Here is a 25,650-nt window from a genome sequence, read left to right on the forward strand (position 1 = left end):
CAAATCCAGCACTAATTACCAGTTAACAGTATTAATAACTCTCATTTTCACTCCCTTATTCTAGTAAGAATAGTGTAAGGAAAAGAGAGCTCATGTGATAATCTTTTGAAAAAGTTGTCAATTGGAATCCTAACTAATCCGGAAAAAGGAGGAGGAGGAGAAGAAAAGGAGAAGGAGGAGGAAAGAAGGATAAAGAGAGGGAGAAGGAAGAGAAAGAGGAAGAAGGGAGGAGGAGAAATAAAAGATGAGGGAGAAGGAGAAGAAGGGGAAGAGAAGAAGAAAAAGGAGGAAAAGGAGGAGAAGAAAAGAAGAAGAAGAAGAAGAAGAAGAAGAAGAAGAAGAAGAAGAAGAAGAAGAAGAAGAAGAAGAAGAAGAAGAAAAAGAAGAAGAAGAAGAAGAAGAAGAAGAAGAAAAAGAAGAAAAAGAAGAAGAAGAAGAAGAAGAAGATGATGATGATGATGATGATGATGATTGAGGTATTATCTGATTTGGACAACGACTGAGCTAATCCCAAATGGTTTTATTTTTCTTAGCTGCCCTAACATAATTCTAAATCATAGCTGGAGGGGGAAAATCCCTGTGACTCTTAGCTGTAGGTAACTAGACCAAAGTTTTCTTTCTCTGCCACCATTTCTTAATCCCTCTCACACATTCATGGGGCCCTCTTGGGTTCTTGAACCCTCATCTTCTATTGTGTCTCTTAGAGAACTGTTATTCTATTAGTAACAAACTACTGTTTATATTAAACCTCTTCCTCTCACATTTTTTTTTGCAACCATAGATCTCTATATTACTACATTCCTGGCCACCCTCTTCAATAATGAATGCACCTTCTGTCATGCCCCTAGCTTCTCTTTGCCAGGAGGGGAAGTATGTTCTTTGCTCCTCACTTCCACTTTAAAACTTCATCAACCTTTCTTCAGCAACCTTTCTTCCTTTGATCATAATAACCAATCTTTTATAGTTAATCATCATTACAACATTGCTGTTGCTGTGCACAATGACTTCCTGGTTCTTACTTCATTTCACATCAGTTCATATATATCTTGCTATACATTCTTTTGTCATTTCTTATAACACAATAGTACTCTATGACAATTATATGTCACAACTTATTCTTTTTCTAAAAATTAAGTTTCTAAAAGTTTTATTGATGCTTAGAAAAAATCAGTAATTTTCAAATATGCATTTTCTTTTTTTAAAAAGTCTTTTAAAATAGCTTTTTATTCTTCCAAATATATGCAAAGACAGAGTTTACAACATTTATCCCTGCAAAATGTTGTGTTACAGATTTTCTCTTTCTCTCCCCCATCCTAGACAGCAAGCAATCCATTATAGGTTAAACATTTTCATCTATTTCTTAATTGATGAGCATCCCTTTGATTTTCATTTCTTTGTCACCACAAAAAGCTGCTATAAATATTTGTTCTTTTCCTTTTTCTTTGATCTCTTTGAGATATATACCTAGTAGTGTTATTTCTGGGTCAAAGAGTTTGCATAGTTTCATAGTCTTTTGGTCATAGTTCCATTGTTCTCCTCAGTGATTCGACCAGTTCACTATTCTACCAGCAATTCATTAATTTACCTATTTTAACAGTCTTTTCTTTTTAAAATTTGAGTTCCAAATTCTCTCCCTTCCTTCCCCTCACTCCTATACCCACTGAAAAGTCAAGCAATATAACATCAAATATACATGTGACTTACTGAATATGAGAGGTATGAGGTGGTACTTCAGTGTTGTTTTAAGTTTCATTTCTTTAATCTACAGTTATTTAGAGCAATTTTTCATATGACCATAGAGAGCTTTAATTTCTTCTGAGAAATATCTTTTGACCATTTATCATTTGGGGAATAGCTTTTATTTTTATAGATTTTATTCATTTCTGTACTCAATTTATATCTGAGACATGAGCACATTTATCAGTGAAACTTGCGGTAAAATATTTGATATTACTTGACTCTAGTGCCTTCTAGAATAATTTAGTTTTCCTGATTATCTTTTAAAATTATGTCTATTTTTGTATTTTCTTTGAGATTGTGATTGCTACCCCTACTTTTTTTTACTTCAGCTGAAGCATATGAAATTCTACTTCAGCTCTTTAATTCTGTATCTCATTGTTCCAAGTGTATCTTTTGTAAATAAATATTTTCATATTTGGTTTCTATTCTACTCTGTGATCTGCTTTTGTTTTATGGGTGAGCTCATCCCATTTACATTCACAATTATAATTACTGTGTATTTTTCTTCATCTCATTTTCTTCGGTTTCTTTCTCTTTTTATCCTATCCCTCCTCAAAAGCCTATTTTGTTTCGAAATATTGCCTCCCTTACCATGCCCTCCCTTTTTACCATACCCCCTTTTCTAATCCCTTTCTCTTTTTATTTCCCCATTGTGTAAATTACATTTATATATACAACTAAGTGTGTAAATATATTCTTCTAACTTTGCACCAGTTCTGATGAGAGTGAGGTTCAAGTATTATCCTTACTATTGTAAAAGTTCTTCTTTGTGTACCTCTTATAAAAAAAATTCTTCTTCTCCTAGTCCTTCATTCTTTCTCAGCCCTTCATTTCTTTTGGAGATTCTGCCAACATATTTGACTTACATTCATGCATTGTATCTATGTAAACTTCGTTTAATTGCCTAAAAGTTTTTAGGAATTACAGTTATTATCTTCCTATATAGAACTATGAACAGTTTATCTTTACAGAGTCCCTTATGATTGTTACTTTTTCATGTTTATCGTTTTATTCTTCTCTTGAGTCTTATGTTTGAATGTCAAATTTTCAGTTCAGCTCTGGTCTTTTCATCAGGAATGCTAGAAGGTCCTCTCTTTCACTAAATATCAATTTTTCCCTGAAGTATTACATTCATTTTTGCAAGGTAGGTTATTTTTGCTTGCAGTCCTAAAATCCTAGCTCCTTTGCCAGAATATCATATTTTAAACCCTCTGCTCCTTTAACATGGAAACTGCTGAAATGTGGAAGCTGACTGTGGCTCCACAATAGTTTTCTCCCCTGGATGCTTGAATTTTTTTTTGACCTAGGAGCTTTGTGATTTGCTATAATATTCCTGGGAGTTTTCATTTTGGGATCTCTTTTAGGAGGTAATTCTTTCAATTTCCCTTTTATCCCCTGGACCTAAGATATCAGGTAAATTTTTCTTCATAATTTCTTGAAATATGATGTTCTAGGCACTTTCTTTGATCATAGCTTTCAGGTAGTCTGATAATTCTTAAGTGATCTTTCCTAGATCTATTTTCTAGGTAAGTTGTGATTCTGATGATTTTTTCACCCTTTTTTCTATTTTTTTCACTTTTGACTTGGTTTTATTATATCTTTATGTTTCAAGGTATTATTAGTTTAATTTGCCCAGTTCTAATTTTTAAGGAATTGTTTCCTTAGTGAACTTTTGCCCAATTCTAATTTTTAAGGAATTGTTTTATTAGTGAACTTTTCCTTTTGACCAACTCTGCTTTTAAGGAGTTCTTTGTTTCAGTCAATTTTTATGCCTCTTTTACCAATTCTCTTTTTAAAGATGTTTTCTTCAGTATTTTTGTGCTTTCTTTACCAAGCTTTTAATCATCTTTCCATAATTTTCTTGCAACATTTTCATTTCATCTCTTTCTTTAACTTCCAGGTATTCTTGTTGGACTTGGGTACAAATAGTGTTTTTCTTTGAGGTTTTGTCTATAACTATTTTAACATTGTTATCTTCTTTTGAGTTTATGCCTTGGTCTTCCCTATCATTATAATAGTTTTATATAGTCAAATTTTTTGTTGTTTATTCATTTTTCTAGGCTATTTCTTGACTTTGGACATTATGTTAAAGTTGGGCTCTGCTCACCTTGTGGATGGGTAGCCACTGTCCCAAGATTCAGACTTTTTGTTGTTTTCAGAGATACTTCAAGGCTCAGCAAGTTTTGTAATGCTTACAGTATGATGGTGTGATCCTGGGAGAGGTGAATATTTTTCGTGTTTGCATTCTGGCCTTTACCCAGGAATGGCTCCTGGTCCCTTGCAGCTATAAGTGCTTCTCTTTGCTTTGGAACTGTGACCAAGGCCCTTGCTCTCTTATCACCTACTACTTCACTTCTTTTTACCTTGAAATTGTAGCAAATAACTATTTATGACAATAGAGTTGCTAATCAGTACTATCTGTACTTAGTGCTAGCAAAGGGTCCCCTATAATACCATGCTGAACAGTTGTTAAACCCTCTTTCCATCCCTGGGTCAAAAGTTCCTAAAGCTGCTGCTGTCACTGCTATTGTCACTGAAGTGTATATGGGTTTAGAACAAGCCTCCATCCCATTGTCAAGATTTCTGCTGCTAATCTTTTAAGATTTCTTAGGCCAGGAAAATATCTCACCTTCACTTTTTATTTGTTCTACTACTTCAAATTTAATTTTAGATGTTATTTTAAAGATTTTTTTTTGGAGGGGAAATGTTGGGAGAATTCACTTAGGAGGATGACCCTAATAGGGATGAACATATTACATTCTTGATCTTAAGGTTATCCATAATCATCCTATTTCTATAATCTATAACAGAAATTATTCTAATACCGCATATGTGTCAAGCTTTCACAGTGCCTCTGATTTCCTTTTTTTTTTACAAACAAATCTGCCATCCTTACCACTATCTTTAGTCACTTTCCCCCATAATTTTTCAAACTCCTTTGCTCTGAAATTACTTTTGTCCCTTAGAGCAATGCCTTTTAAATAATTGGTCCAACTTTACACTCTCTTTTAATGCCTTGCTCCATTGCTTGATACTTTTTACCAACATTCTCTAAACCCCAATTCTGTCATTTCCCTTTTTTTATTCAAACTTGGGTAATGCTAAAGGCCACTTAATTGAGCTGACTGGGTTCACTATAATGATATTTATGTTATCCGATCTCGTTTGCCCTTGCTCCTATATACCAGGTCTTTGATATTTCCATAATTGATTCTTTTACACAATAGACACTCTTCAAAATCCTCTATTTTCTGAAATCCGTGCTTTATGTTTCAGTGTTTAAAAAAAGAAGCTTGTCTTTTACAAGCTCCCTTTCCTCCTCACTTCCATCTCCAAATTAAATCACCTTAGTAACTTTTCTAATCCTTTCTTTCTTTGCCTCAGTCTTGGAGAATGAGATTGGTCTTGGCTAAAATTGTAACTTCATCTGCTAGTACCCTGATGCACTTCCATCTCTTCCAGGAAAGTGATGTCCTCCTCTACTTCTTCCTCCTCCTTCTATTTTTCCTTCTCTTATTGTTCTTTCTTCTCCTCCTTGTCTTTCTTTCACATTAATTATTTATAATGTGTCAGCCAGTCCTTTATTAAGCACCAATCATGTACCAAGTAGTATGCCAAGCAATGAGGATATGCAGAAAGGGACAAACCACACTAGTCCCCTCTTTCAAAGAGCTCATTATCTTTTGTAATAAACACTAGGAATACAAAGAAGTAAAAAATATTTTTTTCTGTCCTAACCTTAAGTAGCTCATATTTTAATAGCATGAAAGATATGCAAATGATTATGCACTTATATTGGATCAAGTGGGAAGTAATCTCAGAACAAGTTCTACTCCACTGTTTTCAAAGATATCTCTTCAATAAAAACTTTCCCCAGATCCTACTATCCCCTCATACTATCATCCTATATTATTGCTTCTTTTCAAAGTCAGACTCTTAGAAAAAAACTGTCTATGCTTTTTAATCTTCATTTTCTCACCAATCCCTTGTCAACAACTTTTTCTACTTACCTGAAAATGTTTTTTCCAAACTCATAAAATTATTTTTTATTGCTAAATCCAATGACTTTTTTTTCAATCTTTATCCTTCTTGACTTTTTAAAAATTATTTGATGTGGTTAATCACTGTCTTCTTCTCAATATTTTCTATTCCATGTGTCTTTAAGATAAAGATTTATTGTGGTTTTCTTTCTATTTTTTTTAGAATGATCTTCCTCCATCTTCTTTTCTGGACCATCATTCATGCCCTTCTTTCTATGTGTGTAAGTATCCTAGGATGCTATATCTTAGGGCTTTCCTTTTTTTCTGCACACATGACTCCAGTGATCGAATCCACTTTTCTATGGAAGCACTTCCTAAAACTATGTAGTCAACCCTAAGTCTAGACCCAATTTTCCATTTGCTCCCTGGAAATCCCAAAGATATCTCAAACACAACACACTTGAACAAGAACTCATTGTCTTTTATCCTAAACCTGTTTCTTTTAGCTTCCCAAAGACATTTAAAATGCAACAAGCCCCAAACAAAACTATCTTTTGCCCTTCTCTCCTCTTATACAACAACTCACATAATTACAATAATTACAGCCCTCATCAGATTTTACCTGGAGTTTGCACTGACCATCAAATTCCAGTCTGGAAGAAATTGTCTAATCCATCCTCCATATAACTGAAAAAACTGATATTCCCAAATATTCCCAAAGTTCCCAGTCTGACCATTTCAAAGTGCTTCCATAGATCCTTATTTTCTTTAGGATAAAATCAAATTTTCTCTTTATGACATTAAATAGCCTTTTATTATTTGGCTCCAGACTATGTTTCAGTCTGATTACATTTCCTCCTCACAAACCTCATCCTTCAGCCAAATGGTTTCACTTGCTATTCTCTATACACATTATTTGATTACCTGCCTCTTTGTCTTTGCCCAGTATGTCCCCTTTGTATAATAGCATCTCCTTTACCACCACTTTGTGAAAACTCTTTTCTTTCTTCAGAGCAAAGCTCAAATGCAACCTTCTTCATGAGACCTTAACTAATTCTCTCAGCTGATAGTACAACATCAATGTGTATTTGTTTTGCAAGTAGCAAGTATGCTGGTCTCATTCTACTGTTAAATCGGTCATTCATTGTTTTAGGGATACTTTTGAAAGGTGGTAGAGTATTTCTTCTCTTGAGTCTGTGTTACAGTATGTTCTCTCCACTGTTCACCACCAAAGATTAGCAGTTCAGTTCCATTTAATCTTTTAATATCAAATAACTTTTATACAAAGAAATGTTTATTTAGATAGCAAGAACAGAAAAATAAATATTACTCTCAGTGCCTCAGAGCACTCTTCCCATACCATCCCAATCTCTTATGTCTTTATCCACTTTTTCTAGAGAGTGTAAAATATTAAAATAATAACAGTGAGCATCAATAACTTTTGCCCATTCCTCCAACAATTGTAGTCTCTCTTTGGTACTCAATACAGCAGACTTTTTTGCATATCAACAATGGTAGAAAGTAGGAAAAGACATAATGCATTCTCTGGTTCCATCAAGTTCATATCCATCTGATTCCTTGTCTCAGGCACCTCTTGGCTGAATACTGAATGTTTCTCTTCATTTCTCTGGGGATCAATGCTGGGCTGGCTGTAAAATCTGGTTTGGATTCTACTTTCAGACTCCTGGAACTATAATGAATCATTCTCTTGACCCTTCAAAACTCACAAAGCCATGACATCCTAATTAATATCCTTCACCTAAATGGGTTTCACAAGCATACAAGAATGAGCTCAGCACAACACTTCTGTAGACCGTCAGTTTGGTAGTTGGTCTAATACCTCTTCTTCCACACTTTCCTTTGGAGCTTTACCTGAGCTAGCTCTGGCAATACATGTATCAATCTCATTATCACCATGTACTCTCTAGTATAGTACCAAAATGAGTGAACTTTTCCACAGAATGTAAAACTTCTCTATTTGCTGTAAATCATTTGCTGTGGATTGTGTGGATGGAGTACCTGTGTTTTGTGCTGTTAATTGTTAAATAAAAATTAACACAAGCAACAGAGAACCAATCCATACTTTGTTGCATCTCAGATAAAGAGTCTGCATTGAGTGCACAATCATCTGCAAACAAAAAGTCATGTACCAACAGTCCCTCCATTTTGGTCTTTGCTTGTAGCCTTTTTAATTTGAATTTGCCATCAGGGCAGTAGCCGACTTTGATTCTGTTTGTCTTCACTAAATACATTTGAAAACATAATATTAAAAAGTACAGGAGCAAGCACACAGCCTTGTTTCATTACATTAGTAACTGGGAAAGTGTGAGAGCATTGTCCATTATCCAGGACCCAGGCAAGCATGCTATCATGAAAATATACAATACTGATGAAGTTCTCTGAGCAACCAGACTTTGATATAATTTTCCATAAACCCTCACAACTAACAATATCAAAGACTTTGGTCTGGTCAGATACACTGACCTCTGTTCTGTTCTTGGCATTTCTCCTGGAATTGTCAGCCAGCAAACACCATCTTGATCATTACTTGGCCTTTTCTGAAGCTGCCCTGGCTTTCAGATGGAGGACCATCTTCCAGGTGAAAGATTAGTCCATTAAGGAGAATTCTGACAAGACTCTTTCCAGAAATGACTGAGACGCCCCCTTCCTCCTCACCCAACAATCTTTTGCCTTCACCTTTTTAGAAATGGACAATGAAGGCATCTTTGCACGTCTGGGGGATAATTGCTTTTTTGCCATATAACCTGGAAAATTTCAATCAGCTTTTGTATGACCAATAGACCTCTTACCTTGTAAATCTCAGCTAGAATAGAATCAGCATTGGATGTTTTGCCATAGTAAAGGAGGCTCATGTCATTCAAAACCTTTTCTTCAGTTGGAACTTCAGCTAGGGAGGGAGTGACTTCCACCTGAGGTAAAGTCAGTGACTTCAATATTGATTGATGATGCCCTGTTGAAAACACTATGAAAGTGTTCAGCCCATCTCTCTAGGATTATGCTCTTTTCACTAATCAATGTGGTTCCATCAGCATTAAGTAGATGAAATGCATCATAGGTTTTTGGCCCATAAATAGCTTTTAGGGCATTCCAAAAGTGCTTTGGATTGTTACTATCAGTGCAAAACTGAATTTCATCTGTCTTTTTACTGAGCCAAGAATATTGCATCCCTCTAAGCTTTGTTTGTAATTTACTTTTGATGGAGTTAAATACTGCTTTATTAGAGATGGATGAATTATCCTGCTGGTAAACTCTGTGAAGTTTTCATTTTCCTTTAGCAGCTTCCAAATTTCCTTATAATTTCTAATAAACTGATCTTGATTTTTGCAATGTTCTGACCCAGATAAGCATATACAGCACTGTACACCAAATCTCTGTAAGCTGCCCTCTCCTTTTCTGCTCCATTGTTGCCAGTCATATGTTGGCTCCACTTTCCCTTCAAGCTGACAACAAACTGCTCCCTTTTTTAGGAGTGTTGACATTAAGCCTTCTGGTAGTCATTTTGCCTTGTGGCTTTTGTTGAATGAGAATATTTAGCTGATGAGGATAAGTCTATGATCAATCCAGCGCTTGCTCACACTTTGTCTTCATCACTCTCATATACTGTCTCTTCTCCTTACAATAACATAGTGTATTAAATGCCAATGGTTGTTGCAATGGTGCATCCATGAAGTTTTATTGCATTTGGGTAATTAAAAGACAGGGGTAGTGATGAAGGTCATGAGATTCACAAGTCTTTATTAGTAAGTGACTAATGTTGGGGCTCTTTTCAACTCCATTCCTTCCAAGGACTCCACATGTCTGGTAGTCTGAACCTACTCTAGTATTAAAGTCACCCAGAATTATAAACTTGTCTTTTTCTGGCACATTGGTGATAAGGATCTTCAGATCATCATAAAAATGTTTCCTTGAACTCATTAGGGTTCATCTTTGTTAGAGTATAGACACTGATGATGGTAACATGGCACTTTCCTGCAAGTGGCAATTGAATTGTCATGAGGCTGTCATTCACTCCTTTTGGAATATATATATAAGCTTCTTGACGAGATTAATTTTGTATATCTACATCAGCTTCATGGCACTCTTCTTCACTATGATCACTCTAGAAAAATGTCTATCCTGTTTCAACTTCAATAAATTGACCTCATTTGCCATCCTTGTTCATTGAAGGCTGCTATTTGGATGCCATTCTTGTTGATGTCTTCATAGCAAGAGCTGTTTTTCTTTGAGGTCTACTGGATTTTTTTGCTGAGGCAATTGAAATTAAGTGACTTGCCCAGGATCACACAGCTAGGAAGTATTAAATGTCTGAGGCTGGATTTTGAACTCAAGTCCTCCTGACTTCAGGGCCAGGGCTCTATCCACTGTGCCATCTAGTTGCTCCAAGGTCTCTTGGATTTTGTGTTGTCTATAAATGTGCACACCTTTACCATTGGTAAGTAGAATCATCTTTGCAGAAATTTTTGCACTTTTTTTTGTGTTTCAACCACAGTGTGGAATTCTTGTCCAAAACTGTCAGCAGACCAGGACTGGATACACAGATGATCGTTAGGCACCTTTTCTAACTTCTTCCTCACACCAGAAGGTAATTGGGATAGTCACTAAAAGTTGCCAAATCCAACTGCTGCTTCAAGTGAGAAAATGATCCTACAGCCTGGGCTGCCTGTGTGTTGCATTAGAATTATAGTTCTCAATCTATTTCTTCTGCTTTATCACTTATCTGTCACATAGGGCTTTGAAATAGGTAAAAAATGGTAAAATGATATGGCTGATACCTTTTGATTCATGCATACAGTGGATTTAAGTGAGGCAGAGATGCACAAAGTCGTCATCCTCACTCTTTCTTTCAGAGTCCTCACATCCCAGTGGTAGGACAGAGACAAGATGACTGGTTATAGCTCAAGACACAGTGGGTGACTTTGGTGTCTTTGATGTCTAACCAAGCTTGAAGTTCTCGACAATGCCTGCTGCAGCTGCCCTTGCGGAACACATTGTTCTCATCTGCCCATTCTTCTAGGAGAAGTCTTACACCCCCTAACTCATCAGTAAGTTTGAGACCCCTTGGTTACCCTGGTTTACCCTATCTGCTAAAATGGCTCAGTGGGCTGTGATCTACGTGTATGCTCCAGCTTCTTGGAGCCCCAGGTGAGAGTTAGATAGATCAGATGAACACCAAAGATAAAAAGCAGAATAACAGTAGGAAAAGAAGAGGAAAATATCTTTATCAGGACGCGGTAATGGGATGGTTTACTCAGAGAACTTTTGACATTCAATTAAAAAAATTCAAAAGTCTTTAGCTTCTCTAAAGTAGCAGGAAACAAAAGTTAACTTATTTTGGCATAAACTTTACTATTTATTACTAATAAAACATAGAAGATATCAAATATTATGGAGTTAATCTACCAAGATGTAGAACTCTAACAAATGTGAATGCAGAAAATTATTTGCAAGTAAAAATTTAAATGCAAATATAAATTGTAAAACTATGCACTATTCATGGCTGGAATATATAATGAAAAGAATATAATGAAATATATTTATTGGTGAATATAATATAATGAAATATTATAATATTTCAATATAATGAAATATATAATGAAAAGAATAGTGTTACCTAAGTAAAATTAGAAAATTATAGCTACATTTAAAAAATACACAATGAAACAAAAAAATCTACAAGAAGACTGACATACAAATACATGTGTATGTGTGTTGTATGTTCATAAAACAGACTTTCTGAAGAAAAAAGTTCAAGACTTCTAAGAAGGAAGGAGACATAGAATTACTAGAATTCAAATTACATCATAAAGTAGCATTGATCAAAAATCCTTGCTAGGATTCTGATTTTAAAAAAATAAAATCACAAATAAGTAGAAATAAGAAATGCTAGGGAGACCTACAAATGAAGAAATACAATAAAAAATCTGTAATAATTCCAAGAGTACAAACTAAAGGAAAATAGGCTTTCAGTTCCACTAGAACTGTTGGGAAATCTGGAAAGAAACATTGCAGAAAATCACAACAAGCTCGATATGAATGCATGGTCTACATTTTTTAAAATTTGAGAAACTATTTTTAGTTGAGAAGTTTTTAAAAGGAGGTTCCTTTCAAAAAACATGTTTAGGGAGACAATGAATACCAACAAAGTGAGAGAATCATCAAAAATGAAAGACAGTTTTGATTATATAAAATTTTTAAGGACTCCCCTTTCTTTAAACATAATATTTCTAAAATAAAGTTAGAAGTATGAAGTGCTTTATTTTAACATCAAATATATCAGAAAACATTTTGATATACAAAATATATGGAGAATTAACACTAAAGTAATTCTATAACACAGTAAAAAATGGCCTAAGGATACAGGTTATTTTCAAAAGAAAAAAACTAAGTTATCATTAATATAAGGAAAAGTCTTCCAAATCACAAATCATAAAAGAAATAAAATTTTTGAATGTCTGAAATTCCATCTTACACCCCTCAAATTGACAAAGGAAAAAATACAATATAGTTAAAGTTAGTGGGCTACAGAAAGTCAGACATACTCATACATGGTTCATAGTATTGTAAATTGGTCCAAATATAATGGAAAACTTTTGAAACTATGTTAAAAGACTGTTTATATTCTCTTAACTAGCCATCCCACCACTAGGCATGTGCTCAGTGATGTCCAAGAAAACAATATAAGTCCCATTCATATTATCATTTTCACAGTAGAATGTGTAGTCACAAAAATATTGAAATAAAGTTAGTGGAATTTGGGAAATGACTAAATAAATTGTAATGTCATTATTATAAGTATTATACCATAAGAAATGACAAATATAAAAAAACAAAGAAATATATAGAGAAATTAGTATAAGTGGATTGTTTTCTTATTCAATAATTATAGAGAATCTAGACTCCTTGATAGAATCAATCAATCAGTGGCAGGAACTAGTTAGAAACATGGTCTAAACATTGCTATTGAATCAATCAACCAAGGACATTTAATGTGTTCAAGAAATACTTCATTACTTTGCAAAGAGTGAAAACGAGTGATTAATATGGAGTTATGTTACTACATTGGAAATGTCTAAAGAGACTTCCTCATGCCCTGCGGGATTTATTTAAAAATAAGGAAAACAATTTGAAGGCAAGTATTCTAGTGCTGAGCTGGGAAAGAGTGGTTTGAATCAAGATTCCAAGAGGAAATCACTTTGGGGAGAGAGATGAATTGGAAGAGAACATTTGTCTCTTTTTCATCCCCTACCCTTTGACCAAAGGAAGATCTTGCCCACTTTGTAAGGAATGAAAGAGTTTAATTTTGTATTTGTTTTTCTAGCAGTGTCCCCATAAGAGCAGTGACTAGTGGTTGTATCTGTTCCCACAATTGAGGACATTGAGGAAAGACAGCTTTAGGATTCTACAAGCAGCCCAAGACAAAGCTAGGCTTACACCCTTATAACTTCAAGAGGAAAAGTAGACAGTCTCCTTCTGGAGACCTTAACCTGCCAGCATAAATGGGTTTGAGGAGAGTAATCCCAGAGCCTGAACTTTACTTGTAGGAAGTGTTCTCAAATGAGCATAGTAGAAGCAGGAGAACAAAATACACAATAACTACAATAAAACAAATGCAAAGGACCCTAAAGCACTAAACAAAGATAAATTGCAATAGCATGTACACATATACATGCACACATATTCACATATGTATAGATTGTACATATATTAACATACATATATATATACACATGCATGGATATATAGTCATATACATGCATATATATACACTCACATATACACATGTTTGTATGTTTTTATAGATGTGTGTGTTTGTATGTGTGTGTAAGAGTGGGGTAGGAAATACTATCAATATCAAATATTGACTATAGACACAAAATCATTTTAGTTAATTTTGCTGGACTGCCAAAATAGAGGCTTCTATGAGGGAAAAGTGGGCCAGGAGTATATTAGGAAATTATTGTGTTATAAATATACACATATATGTGTATATATGTACATACTTACATATGTATATGCAAGAACAAAAAGAATGAAAACTTAAAGGTCCACACTGGAGGTCTCCAAGGTCCCTTCTACTCCTGACATTCTAAATGTGTGCATCTTTCTAATTGACCATTAACTTTCACCCGGGTTCCCAATGGCAACTTCTTCCCTCACTGTCTGAGCTAGATATTATCTCAGTTAGTCTCCAGCTAATGGGTCCGATTTGGCAAAGCTTTCTATATCTCTAGGTACGGGAAGCCTCTGGTCTCTGCAGGGATGCCCTTTCAATGATCTTCCAATAAGGTCTTCTCTACTTGCTGAGTTTAGCCAGGGAGAAATAGGGCCTTGTCTGTGTTCCTGGCTTCTATATGACCATAAATGTTAATAATTATAGTAACAACAATGTATTATATTTTGCTTGTGATTTACAAAGTGTTTCACTTATATTTTCTTATTTTGTTTCCATTTTAGAGAGAGGGTTCAGAAGCACACCATTAATAATTGCAGAGTTCTTGAAGAACCAGTCTACTTTAACTGGCCATAACATGGAATTTAAGTATATTTCAAAATATTAGCTATATTTGTTGAGTAAATGACCTCTGTTCTTACCTTTAAAACTAAGGGAGGTGAACATTTTATATTTTTCTCTTGCAATTCTCTCTCTCTCTCTAATGCCTTTCCAAACACAAGATGATAGAATTAATTTGATTTTTACTTGTGGATAGCCTTTGATTTGCCTCTTCTCAAAGACCTTGGTAGAAAAAAATCCTCATCTTTACCTTCAGAAGTCCCTATATATCTTATTTCCATAAATCTTTCTTATTTGCGGTTGGTTTTTCTCCCAGCTGTCAGCAATACAGATCATACTGTCTCTATCATCCTGCCCCTTCCAGGATTCCATTGCCCTCTACTGGCTACTGTAATCTTTTCAGGTCTGGGGGGGGGGCGGGTCTTTCAGCCTTGAATTAATTCCATAAATTCCAGCTCTGTTAGTCCTTTGACTCCCATTTCTACATTCAACCATCCATTCATCTATCCATCTTTCTCCTAGTCACCCAACCATTTACTTATGTAGCTATCCAACTTCTTAATCTGTCAGTCTGCTTGTTAGCTTGTCCATCCATCCATCCATCCATCCACCCATCCATCCATCCATCGATCTATCTCCTCATATATATCTATCTTCTTATCAAAGGGATGTGTGTGTGTGTGTGTGTGTGTGTGTGTGTGTGTAAATGGGAAGTGAGAACCATTCAAAAGCCAGTGATTTAAAGACTTCCTCCTCTTTGTACTGTGCCAAAATGTGGCAGAATGAAGTAGCTGGGTTTTATTTAGTGAGGAATTGGAAGAAATAAGTGGTTCCTGTGATACATGAGATAAGAACTAAGTCCAAAATACAAAGAAACATATCCTCACTGTATCAATGACAAGGGGAAAACAAAATGCCTAGTCTAAGGACAGGTAAGAGATTGTAATAGTAATTTTTATTATTTTAGCTGATATTTATCTAGGATTTAATGATTTACCAAGTCTTTACATATATTCTCTTCTCAGCCTCAGCTTCCTTATTTTTAATATGAGTACAAAACTAGCATTTCTGGTACAATATTTAATAATAGGTGTGATATTGTATCCTGATCTTAATTAGGAAGATTTCTGGTTTATCCCAATTTAAAAAAATGCATGCTTTTGGTTTTAGATACTACTTAACATATTAAGAAAAAAATCCAATTATTCTGGTGTTTTCTAATTTTTCTTGTATTTTGTCACAAAATTTTTTATATATATTGATATAATTATTTGACTTTTGTTATGTTTGTTATTGATATAGTTTATGATGCTTATAGCTTTGGTAATATTGAACTAATCCTGCAGTTCTAATGTAAATCCCACCTGGTAACAGTGTTTGATCTTTGGAATATATTACTGTACTTTCCTTACTAGTATTTTGTTTAAAATTCCTGAATCAATATTTATTAGGAAAATTGGTCTAGAATTTACTTTCTCTGTTTTTGCTCTCCCTCTAGATATCAAAATCATATTTGTGTCATGAAAGGAATTTTGGAAGAACTCCTTCTTTACCTATTTTTCCAAATAGTTTATTTAATATTTAGATTAATTTGTTTTTTCTTTAAATGTTGACTAGAATTTACTTTGTAAACCCATTTGGTCCTCAAGAATTTTTTGTAGGGAGCCCATTTATGGTTTGTTCAATTTCTTTTCCTAAGATAAGGTTAATTAAGTTTTCTATTTCCTCTTCTGTTAATCTCACAATTTTTTTTTTGTAAATGATTATTTATTGGTATCTAATTGAATAGAATAGGTTTTGATAATTGTTTAATTTTATTTTCAATGAAAGTGAATTTATTTTTTATAGCATGTCTGAATTTTCACTTTTAGTATTTTCATTAGGGATATTTGAAATTCTTTCGTAAAATTAAACTCAAGTTTGCAGGATTAATTAATCTTGATTGTAAGCCTGTATTTTAATCTTTGGAATCTTGTATTCCTAGATCTTCTTTCCATTATGATAGAAGCTTCCAAGTCATGTGTGATCCTGACCATTTTCTTGAACTACTTCATTCTGAATGCTTATAACACTTTTTTCTTTATTATGGGAGCTCTGGATTTTGGCTATTACATTTCTGGGATTTTTCCTCCTGGAGTTTCTTTGTAGAGATGATCAGTAGATTCTATCTTTGTCATTGTCTCCCTGTAAGATAATATTCATAATTTTTAAAGTCATGATTTTCAGGGAGTCCATTGATCCTTAAATGATCTTTTCTTGATCTATGTTCCATTTCAATTTTTAATATTAGATATTTTCATTTTTTATTTTTTCAAACTTTTTATTTCATTCCAGCATTTCCTGTTGTTTCATGGAATTATCCATTTCTATTTGGCTTATAGTTTTCAGGAAGTCTATTACTTATGTTAGCTTTGAAACTTTCTCTTCAATCAAGCCATTCTCCAATTGATGAATGGTCAAAGGATATGAACAGACAATTTTCAGATGATGAAATTGAAACTATTTCTACTCATATGAAAGGATGTTCCAAATCATTATTGATTAGAGAAATGTAAATTAAGACAACTCTGAGATACCACTACACACCTGACAGATTGGCTAAGATGGCAGGAAAAAATAATGATGAATGTTGGAAGGGATGCGGGAAAACTGGGACACTGGTCATTGTATTTGCTTTGTCCATCAGAGAGAGACAGAAAAGCAGAAAAACCTCAAAATAAAGGAGAGGAGTTAAGAAACACCTGACACTGAAAGAACATGGCTGACAATGAGACTATTAAAAGGACTTTAAAATCTTCAGGAATCATTGGATTCCCTAACACAAGATGAGATTGTTTCAGTTCTTGAAAAACAGCAAGAATCATTGGATTCCTTGAGATGAAAAATTGTTGATGAGACTATTGCAGAACTTCAAAACTTTCAGGAATTATTGGATCCTTGGCACATGAACAAATGGACAATAGATTTCTTTTGGACTATTTCTAGGACTTATAGACGTGTATAAATTCTTCATGTTGATTCATGTTATTTGTTACATCACTTCTAGCCTGTGTTATATTGCTATGTGCTTATGTAATTTATGTAATTATATGTAATATCTCCCATATTGATGGATTTATGTATACCTGTTTCAAAGGAGCCCTTTCAAAAACCTGCTAATCTGATTTGATTTCCCATTTCCTTTGGTGTTTTCATATCCCTTCCTGAGGAGTTAGGGAAGGTGTGCTCACCTTCTTTTTTGGGGTTCTCACCTCCTTGAGAAGTCAGGGAGGTCATGACCACCTTATATTTTAAGATCTAAAGAAAGCAGGAGATGTTAGAATCCTTACAAGGTGCTAAGTCCCCTTTGGGAGAGTTCACACATTAGACGTCACACTTTAGAGCTCACACCTTTAAGAGAGTTTACACATTAGAGGTCACACTTTAGAGTTCACACTTTTAGAGAGCTTATATAAGCTAGAAGCCTCCAGGAAGAGGTGGAGACTTTGGGAGATTCACAAGTCAGGAGTCAGTTTAGGAGATTGAGAGAGCCAGAATTCAGGCATCAGATTCAGAGCCAGGATTCAGAGGGAGCTGGAGGCTGAAGCTGGAAGAGACAAAGGACTAGTGGCAAGAGCGCTCGGAATCTAAGAAAACTAACTGGACTATTTTGGAAGAGACAATAAAGGACTGAACTTTTAAAAGCTGGCTGTATTTGAGGTGATTGTTGATCTGAACTGAAACTAAGCTGCCTCCAGAAGGCCCCCAAGAAATCTGCTCCCAGAGAACGATTATATATTAGAAAAGAACACTACAGTGGAGTTGTGAATGAATCCAACCATTCTGGAGAGCAATCTGGAATTATGCCCAAAAAGTTATCAAACTGTGCATACTCTTTGATCCAGCAGTGTTACTACTGGGCTTATACCCAAAGATATACTAAAGAAGGGAAAGGGCCCTGCATGCGCCAAAATGTTTGTGGGGCAGCCCTCTTTGTAGTGACTAGAAACTGGAAAATGAATGGATGCTTATGAATTGGAGAATGGTTGGGTAAATTGTGGTATATGAATGTTATGGAATATTATTGTTCTGTAAGAAATGACCAGCATGATGAATACAGAGAGGCTTGGAGAGACTTACATGAACTGATGCTGAGTGAAACGAGCAGAACCAGGAGATCATTATGTACTTTAACAACGATACTGTATGAGGATGTATTCTGATGGAAGTGGATTTCTTCCACAAAGAGAAGATCTAATTCAGTTCCAATTGATCAATGATGGACAGAATCAGCTACACCCAGAGAAGGAACACTGGGAAATGAATGTGGACTACTTGCATTTTTGTTTTTCTTCTCAGGTTATTTTTACCTTCTGAATCCAACTCTTCTTGTGCAACAAGAAAATCGTATGGTTCTGCACACATATATTGTATCTAGGCTATATTATAATATAGTTAACATGTATAAGACTGCCTGCCATCTAGGGAAGGGGGTTGAGGGAGGGAAGGGAAAAGTCGTTAACAGAAGTGAGTGCAAGGCATAATGTATAATTTTTTACATTACCCATGCATATGTTCTGTCAATAAAAAGTTATTTAAAAAAAGAAACTTTCTCTTCTAAATTATTTTCCTCCTTTCAAATCTTCATGGAGCTTTTGTTCCATTTCCCCCTCTTTTGTTTCATTTCTTCTAGATAAACATAATCCTGGAAAATTCATTTTTCCTCTTTGATTCTCTGCTTGTAGTTGTTACAAAATTACTCTCACATTCTTTTGAAAAAAATTCAAGATCCCAATAATTTTTTTAATGCAGATTGGGGTCTTCTTTGCTTTATTTCCAGTCTTAGTTCTTAAAGTCATATAGAGTGCCAGGATCCTTCCAGGGCCAGGCTCTATCTCCTATTGTGAATTTGGATACATGGGTATGGGGGAAGGAATTGACCTTATTTGCTCTTTCCCTGGATCATCTGGGTTTTTGTAGTAACTTTTATTACGTGGGTTTTGACTTCCTTGTGCCTTTGAGGTTCAAAGAGATGAATTTTTTGTGATTTTTTTTTTTTTTATTGCATCTAAGGTTAGAATACGAAGGACCCAGGAATCTCTGAGATCCTCAATCTGAGTGTTACTGTTCCTTAGAGGTCTCTGACACTTCCCAGAACTTCAAAATTTCCTACCCTGTAACTTTCTGATCACCCTGGAACTTTCTACAAGGAGTCCTCTGCTCTTACAGCCTCTGGAGACAGTCTTATAAGCTACATGTGTCTCTGCCTGGTCTCTTGGCATGTTAGGTGTCTGCTAGTTGTGTTGGCTGTGACTTTGCTGGCAGCCCTCTTTCCTATTGCCTGTGGGCTTCTGGCTAACTATTTGTGTGGTTTTGGAGTGGCAGAAGACACTGTGCTTCTCATTGGATTTATTAATTATTATTTTGTCTAGTCTGAATTTCAGGTCTTTGCTGGAATAAGTATGTGGGAGCTGGTTGGTTTGCCTTCAGTCAGGCAATCATCTTAGCCTGAAACCCCTTTTGACATCATTCTGCTCATTTCATCAAGTTTTGGAAGGAGATGGAGAATGCCTTCTAGGCAGATAATACTATGCAATTTGATCAACAACCCAGAGAGCTAGTCTATTGATGCACCTATCTAGAACATCTTGGACAGACACTAGTAGATAAACAGACACTTGTGGATAAACAGTTAAAGTGGGGCCAGAATTGAGTCATAGGATGACTAGGTAGATTGCATTTAAGTAATTTTGATAATGATTTTCAATTGTTAACACTGCATGACTATAATTCAAGGAATGCCAGCATCACCAAAGGCCTAAATTTGTTGATCAAAGGAAAATAGAAGTGCATTGTGGATATTTGGGCATTCTATGATATTGCCAATTAGGAATAAGATTTATATAAAAGTAGCATAAAGTTATCATCCAAGAAAACATTCAGAACTCCAATTAACACAGTTATGAAGTGAAACTTCAAAAAACTGATGGGGTAGCATTGTTTTTACCTTCTCAGTAGAGAAATGACGAGCTAGAGGTACAGAATAGGATATGCATTTTCAGACATGGTCAATGTGTTGAAATATTTTTCTTTTCTTTATTTTTATTTTTATTCATTACAAAAGAAAGATTTTATTCAGGGTAGGGGGTGTTGGTGGGTAGTAATAGGGATAAAATACAAATAGAAAAAAAAAGGATACATTTTTTTAAAAGAGAAAAAAACAAACCCCCTTCTCCCACAAATGTATATGGTTTCATAAACTGAGCAATTTTGTTACAGTTTTGTTAAATTTAATATGCTTCTTTAAAAAAAATACTGCATCCAACAAGCTTATGTTTTCATGAATAGTCAATCCTGTATTTATTGCATATTGAAATGTTTGGGTTGATCAATAGTCGTTAAATTTAGAGTTAAAAAAAAAAAAAAGAAGAAAATTTTAAATGAAAGAGAAACTGGAAATGGATCAACCATGTTACAAAAGTTAGAGGTAATCAATGGAGGAGCCCATAAGCTACTTTGGTATTCATGTAATATCAGGAGATTTTTAGGAAGGCCACTTGTACTTTGGGTGGGTACTCTGTGAAAAATTTATGGGAATAAAAAAAAAAAGCATTTATGAGAGAACATGAATAAGAGTTCCATTGGATGAAAAACATGTATAGATAATGATCTGCACCATTGGAGGGAGTGTCTAGATCAATGAGATAACAGTCCCATCAAATATTTTAGAGTTTACAAAGCACTTTCCTTGTAACAACCCTGGGAATCAGGTAGTACATGGGGAGTTAATGGGATTTGAACATTCTTTGCTCTAATTCTTCTTTCTCCAAAGGTCTGTAGGTCATTTGTGAATGAAGACCTTTTTTCAGAATTATAAGGGGCAGTATTAGAGAGACGTTAAGACGTTATTTGGAATTTAAATATTAATTGTGCAGGAAAGCTGACAGCTTATTGCTGATCACATATACTCAATGAAGGAAGGAATTTAGAACAAAGGCTTGACTTAATTAAAATGGAGGGTACTGTCTTAAAAATGGTTCCCCCAAGATCTTTTTTCCTTTCTTTTCCTCCTTTTTATTCATTTTCATGGGATAACATAATAGGTTTTAGGATTAAGAAAACTGAGATCTTAGAACTAGATAGCCCTTGCTGATTTATTAAAAGGGAAGCCCTTGAAAAATTTATTAAGGGTGCAGTTTGACGAGTAGACATTTAGTAAGTAACAAGGATTTCCTTACCCTAAGTAAAATAGATGCTTTCAAAGGCTGTGAGTAGTTAAATCTAGCTATGGAAGACAAGGGGCAATATCCCCACAGAAAGTTGGTTTTAAAAAAAAAATAGTGGTATTTGAGGTTTGGTACTTAGTATTCATGTAAGGAGATCTTTAGGAAGGCCATTTATACTTTGGGTGGGTGCCCTGTGAAAACTCTTCTTAGTGATTTGGCTTTTCTGTATTCTAAAAGAGCTTGGATCTTGGGGAAAAGACTCTCTTTTTGGAGGAAAAAACCCTATTACAGCCAAAGTTTTGAGAATTACTAGACAATTTGAAATAAAAATGAAAAAGAGAGAGTCCATTATTAGAGAGTTTTTCTTTCTGATTGAGGACAATCAGAAACAAAAATCATTTTATAACTATTCTTCTAAGTGTAGAATTAATATGAATTCAGGCAAATTTTATAAACCTGTCTCATAGAAAAGAAAACTTACTCTCAAGAGTAAGTGAATATTATAATACACACATATACATAAATATACACACAACACACAAATGTAGCACAAATTATATATATTTGTGAAGATATATGTGAGCCACATTTATCTATATATGTGTGTGTATATGCAAGTGTGAATCCATGGCATATATTATATACATTATATTTCACAAACATATTTTATATACACGTATGTATGTAATACATATATATAGCCATAATACAAACCTGCAAATATACACATAATACATATGCATATGATATATAGTATACACACATATACATAATATGTATGTGTATATAACATGTAAAAGCATATGATATATATGTGTATATAACATATACATAAATAACACATAACATAAATGTATTTGTGTGCATAACAGATAAAAATATAAAAATATAAAAGTATAGCACAGAAAAGTGCTTTTCTGAAAGAGATGAAAATAAGCTTTTGGGCTTCAAGTTGAAAGAGATAAGAAAGGTCTCATTTTTCTTCTCCTTTATATTGACTAACAATTCAGCTAAGGACTTCAGAAGAACTCTAGAAACTAAATGAATAGAGAAGTTTCGTAATTCCATGCTCATCAGTCATCCCTGGCAATGACTAGGAGCAACATGTAAGGAACCTGCTCTTGCAGTATGAGACCAGCCAGGCAAAACAACATCGGTATTACGTGCCTGGTAATGATTGCATGTTCTGCCAAACCAGTAGGGACCAGGAGGAAGGCACTTCTGAAGTTTGGGAGTTGTGAGTTGCCCCTGCATTATGTGTGGTCATGTAAGTTCTCTATGTATGTGGAGTTGTTCCATCTATGTGTTCCAGTTAAACAGTCCACTATTGTACATTTTCCCACAAGCATGCCATGGTTACCTGTGTCTCTTCCATGTCTGCCCCTCCATTTGTGTTCTCTAAGTGGACTGACTCTTTCCATTGATGTACAGATCATGGGAGAAAGAGCATTAGGTTTATGGAGAAAATGTTTTATTCCAATATGTAGTCAAAGTCCATCTTGATTTCTTCTGGATTTTCCACCCATCTGCCAGGTTACAGCGCTATATTCCTTCATTTTTCTATGACTCACTGATTTGACTTTTTTTCTTCATCCCTCTCTTCTTTCAAGGTCAGGGTCAAACAAAAACTCGCTATAAATGTGTCTTCAATTTGCCTTGAAAATCTAAGGAACTTTAGAGCTACAACTCCTCTCTTTCACTGTACAAATTAATATACACAATATCAACCCATATGTGTGTATGTATATCTATCTATATCTATCTACTTAAACCTAAACATGTGCATATGCATATATGTTTTCTTATCTCAACTGGGTTGGAAATGCAGTCTTTTTTTTTTTTTTTTTTTTTAAGGATTTAGGATTTTTAGGATTTTTTAAGGATTTATTTTTGACTACTTATCCAGGTCCTAGTCTGATTGGCATGAGAACCTTGAGTTTATCCTTTTCTGACTTGGGCCAGTTTGCCTCTCCTGTGGCACCTTAGTGGCTCTTTGCCACTGGAAACTTACCGTATTAATATTGAACTTAACACAGACTTGATGTTGTTAACCTTTAGGGAATTAGCATCTGCTAGACTCAGCCACCCTGGTAGCAGGGATCACACATGGGCACTATCTTCCCTTTTTAAAGTTACTCCCTAAAGGTTAACTACATTTTGCCATCCATGGACTCCACAGCATAGGCATGTTGGATCATAATTCTGATGAGGGCTTTGATCGGTTCATAACTTCAACTAGTTCATATATGAGGGCTCATAAATCAGCAGGTTATGGAAGATCTAAATTTAGCCTAATTGCTTCAAAATTAACCTATGTGGAGGCAGATGAAACTGCAGGAATTGTTACACATGTTATATATGATAATACTAATGTTTACTTGGGTAATATGTCTTGTCTATAATTGCATATGTTTATTAATGAACATGTTAATTACTTGCATGTCTTGAATTATGTTACTGTTTTATTACTTTGCTATTATGGCTGTTTGATGATGTGCCCATATTAGGCAAGTACAAAGACTAGGACCTGGTAGATGGGTAGAAAATGGAGGAGATAGTAATAGAGATGAAAGGGTCTCCTCACTATCTGCATTATTGTTGTTTATACTTTTTAAGAGGATATCTGACTTGTGCATGAATTGGATTTAAGTGAGGTGAACTTGCACAAAATCATCAAACTCACTTTTATTTCTAGAGTCATCAAAGTCCAGGGTCAAGATAAAAGTCACGATGGCCCCGGATGCAGTGGATGACCTTGGCATCTTTGAAGTTGGACCAATCATTCCACAGCACCTGCTTCAACCACCTTCATGGGTCAGATTGTTCTCATTTGCCTATTCTGCTGGATAGTCTTCCCCATGCTCAGGGTAGACATCCCCCTAACTCATCTTCAGTATTGAGGCTTGTCTGTTTCCCTTAACCTGGTGTAGTTCATCTGCCTACAAGGTTTGACCGAGGTATTTCCACTGTACATTCTATAGCTTCTTGGAATCACAGGTAAGAATTGGGTGAAAGGTAGACACCAAAACTGAGTGAGTAGCCCTGAGAAGGTCAACTAGTCCTACCTGAACATCATATATGCTATTTTCTTATTCTGCCATTGGGTGACAATCTCGTTTATGAATTGATTATGCCCTCTGAGTCATGAAATAAACATATTGATGGGTTTGTGAGCTATGGTTTTGGAGTTGATGTGGGTCTACCAAGAACCTAGGAGAGCTTTTAGAAGGGATCTCAGTGTGGGAGTGCTCCAGTTACTGCAATAATAGTACCATCCATCCATTTAATCTGAGAGCTGGAAGAAACTTTAAAAGCCAGTCTCTTCCAGTCTAGTTCTTATTTCAGCAGAAATACTTTATATAATCCCTGACAACTGATCATCCAGTTTCAGCTTGGAAAATTTCCAATGATGGGGAACTCCCCACTCTCCAAGGTAGTACCTTCTACTTTCAAGCTTCTCTTCATATTAACATTTCATATTTCAATAGTGCTTTAAAGGCTCCCAGGTGCTCCCCCCCCCCTTTTTTTTTCCCCTTATAATAACAATGTAAGGTAGAAAGGGCAGAGATTATTAGTCTCATTTTACACATGGGCAATTGATACTGGTTGGATTTGAATTCAGGTCCTCCTGATCCTAGTGCTGGTGCTCTATCAGTTCTGTCTCCTAGCTGCTCCTAATGCACAAGTTTTTGAGTCCAAGTGAACTAAAAGTTCTAGAAACTAGGCAAGCACAGTTTACCTTCAAGATGTGACTCAAGAGTAAGAGGGGCAGTTCGGTAGTGCAGTATATAGAGCACCAATCCTAAAATCAGGAGGACCCGAGTTTAAATGTGACCTCAGACATTGAACACTTCTTAGCTGTGTGATCCTGGGCAAATCACTTAATCCCAACTGCCTCCGCATTAAAAAAAAAAAAAAAAAAAAAAAAAGAATAAGAAAGGAGAGTTCTAGTCACTTCTGGGAATTGGGTTCCATTAAATTGATTGATGAAACATTAAGATGAAAAGAGTAGGGAATGTCCATACCCAGGGGCAATTTGTACAAATAAGCTCAGTCTTTTGTTTTTGCTTTTTTGAGAATTGCAGAATCCTCTTCTAAGGTGGGATCTTGCCTGCATTCCTAAAGTTATTACATAGATGATTTTATTATCTCCATTTTTCAGAAGATAAAAGGGAAGTGAAAAGAGGACCAA

The 25,650-nt window shown here is 35.1% G+C and overlaps 1 long non-coding RNA gene across 2 annotated transcripts; it reads left to right on the top strand.

Moving 5' to 3' along the window:
* The first annotated feature begins 10,125 nt into the window (after positions 1-10,125).
* On the top strand, positions 10,126-25,334 carry LOC111718677. Of its 2 annotated transcripts, none has more exons than XR_004231673.1 (3): positions 10,126-10,323; positions 10,589-10,783; positions 24,154-25,334. It is a non-coding gene; the product is annotated as an uncharacterized LOC111718677 (long non-coding RNA). The 2 variants fall into 2 exon arrangements; XR_004231672.1 differs by lacking the exon at positions 24,154-25,334 and adding an exon at positions 14,196-15,422.
* The last annotated feature ends 316 nt before the right edge of the window (positions 25,335-25,650 follow it).

This window comes from Sarcophilus harrisii, chromosome 2, assembly GCF_902635505.1.
Source record: "Sarcophilus harrisii chromosome 2, mSarHar1.11, whole genome shotgun sequence".
In the NCBI taxonomy this organism is placed as follows: domain Eukaryota; kingdom Metazoa; phylum Chordata; class Mammalia; order Dasyuromorphia; family Dasyuridae; genus Sarcophilus; species Sarcophilus harrisii.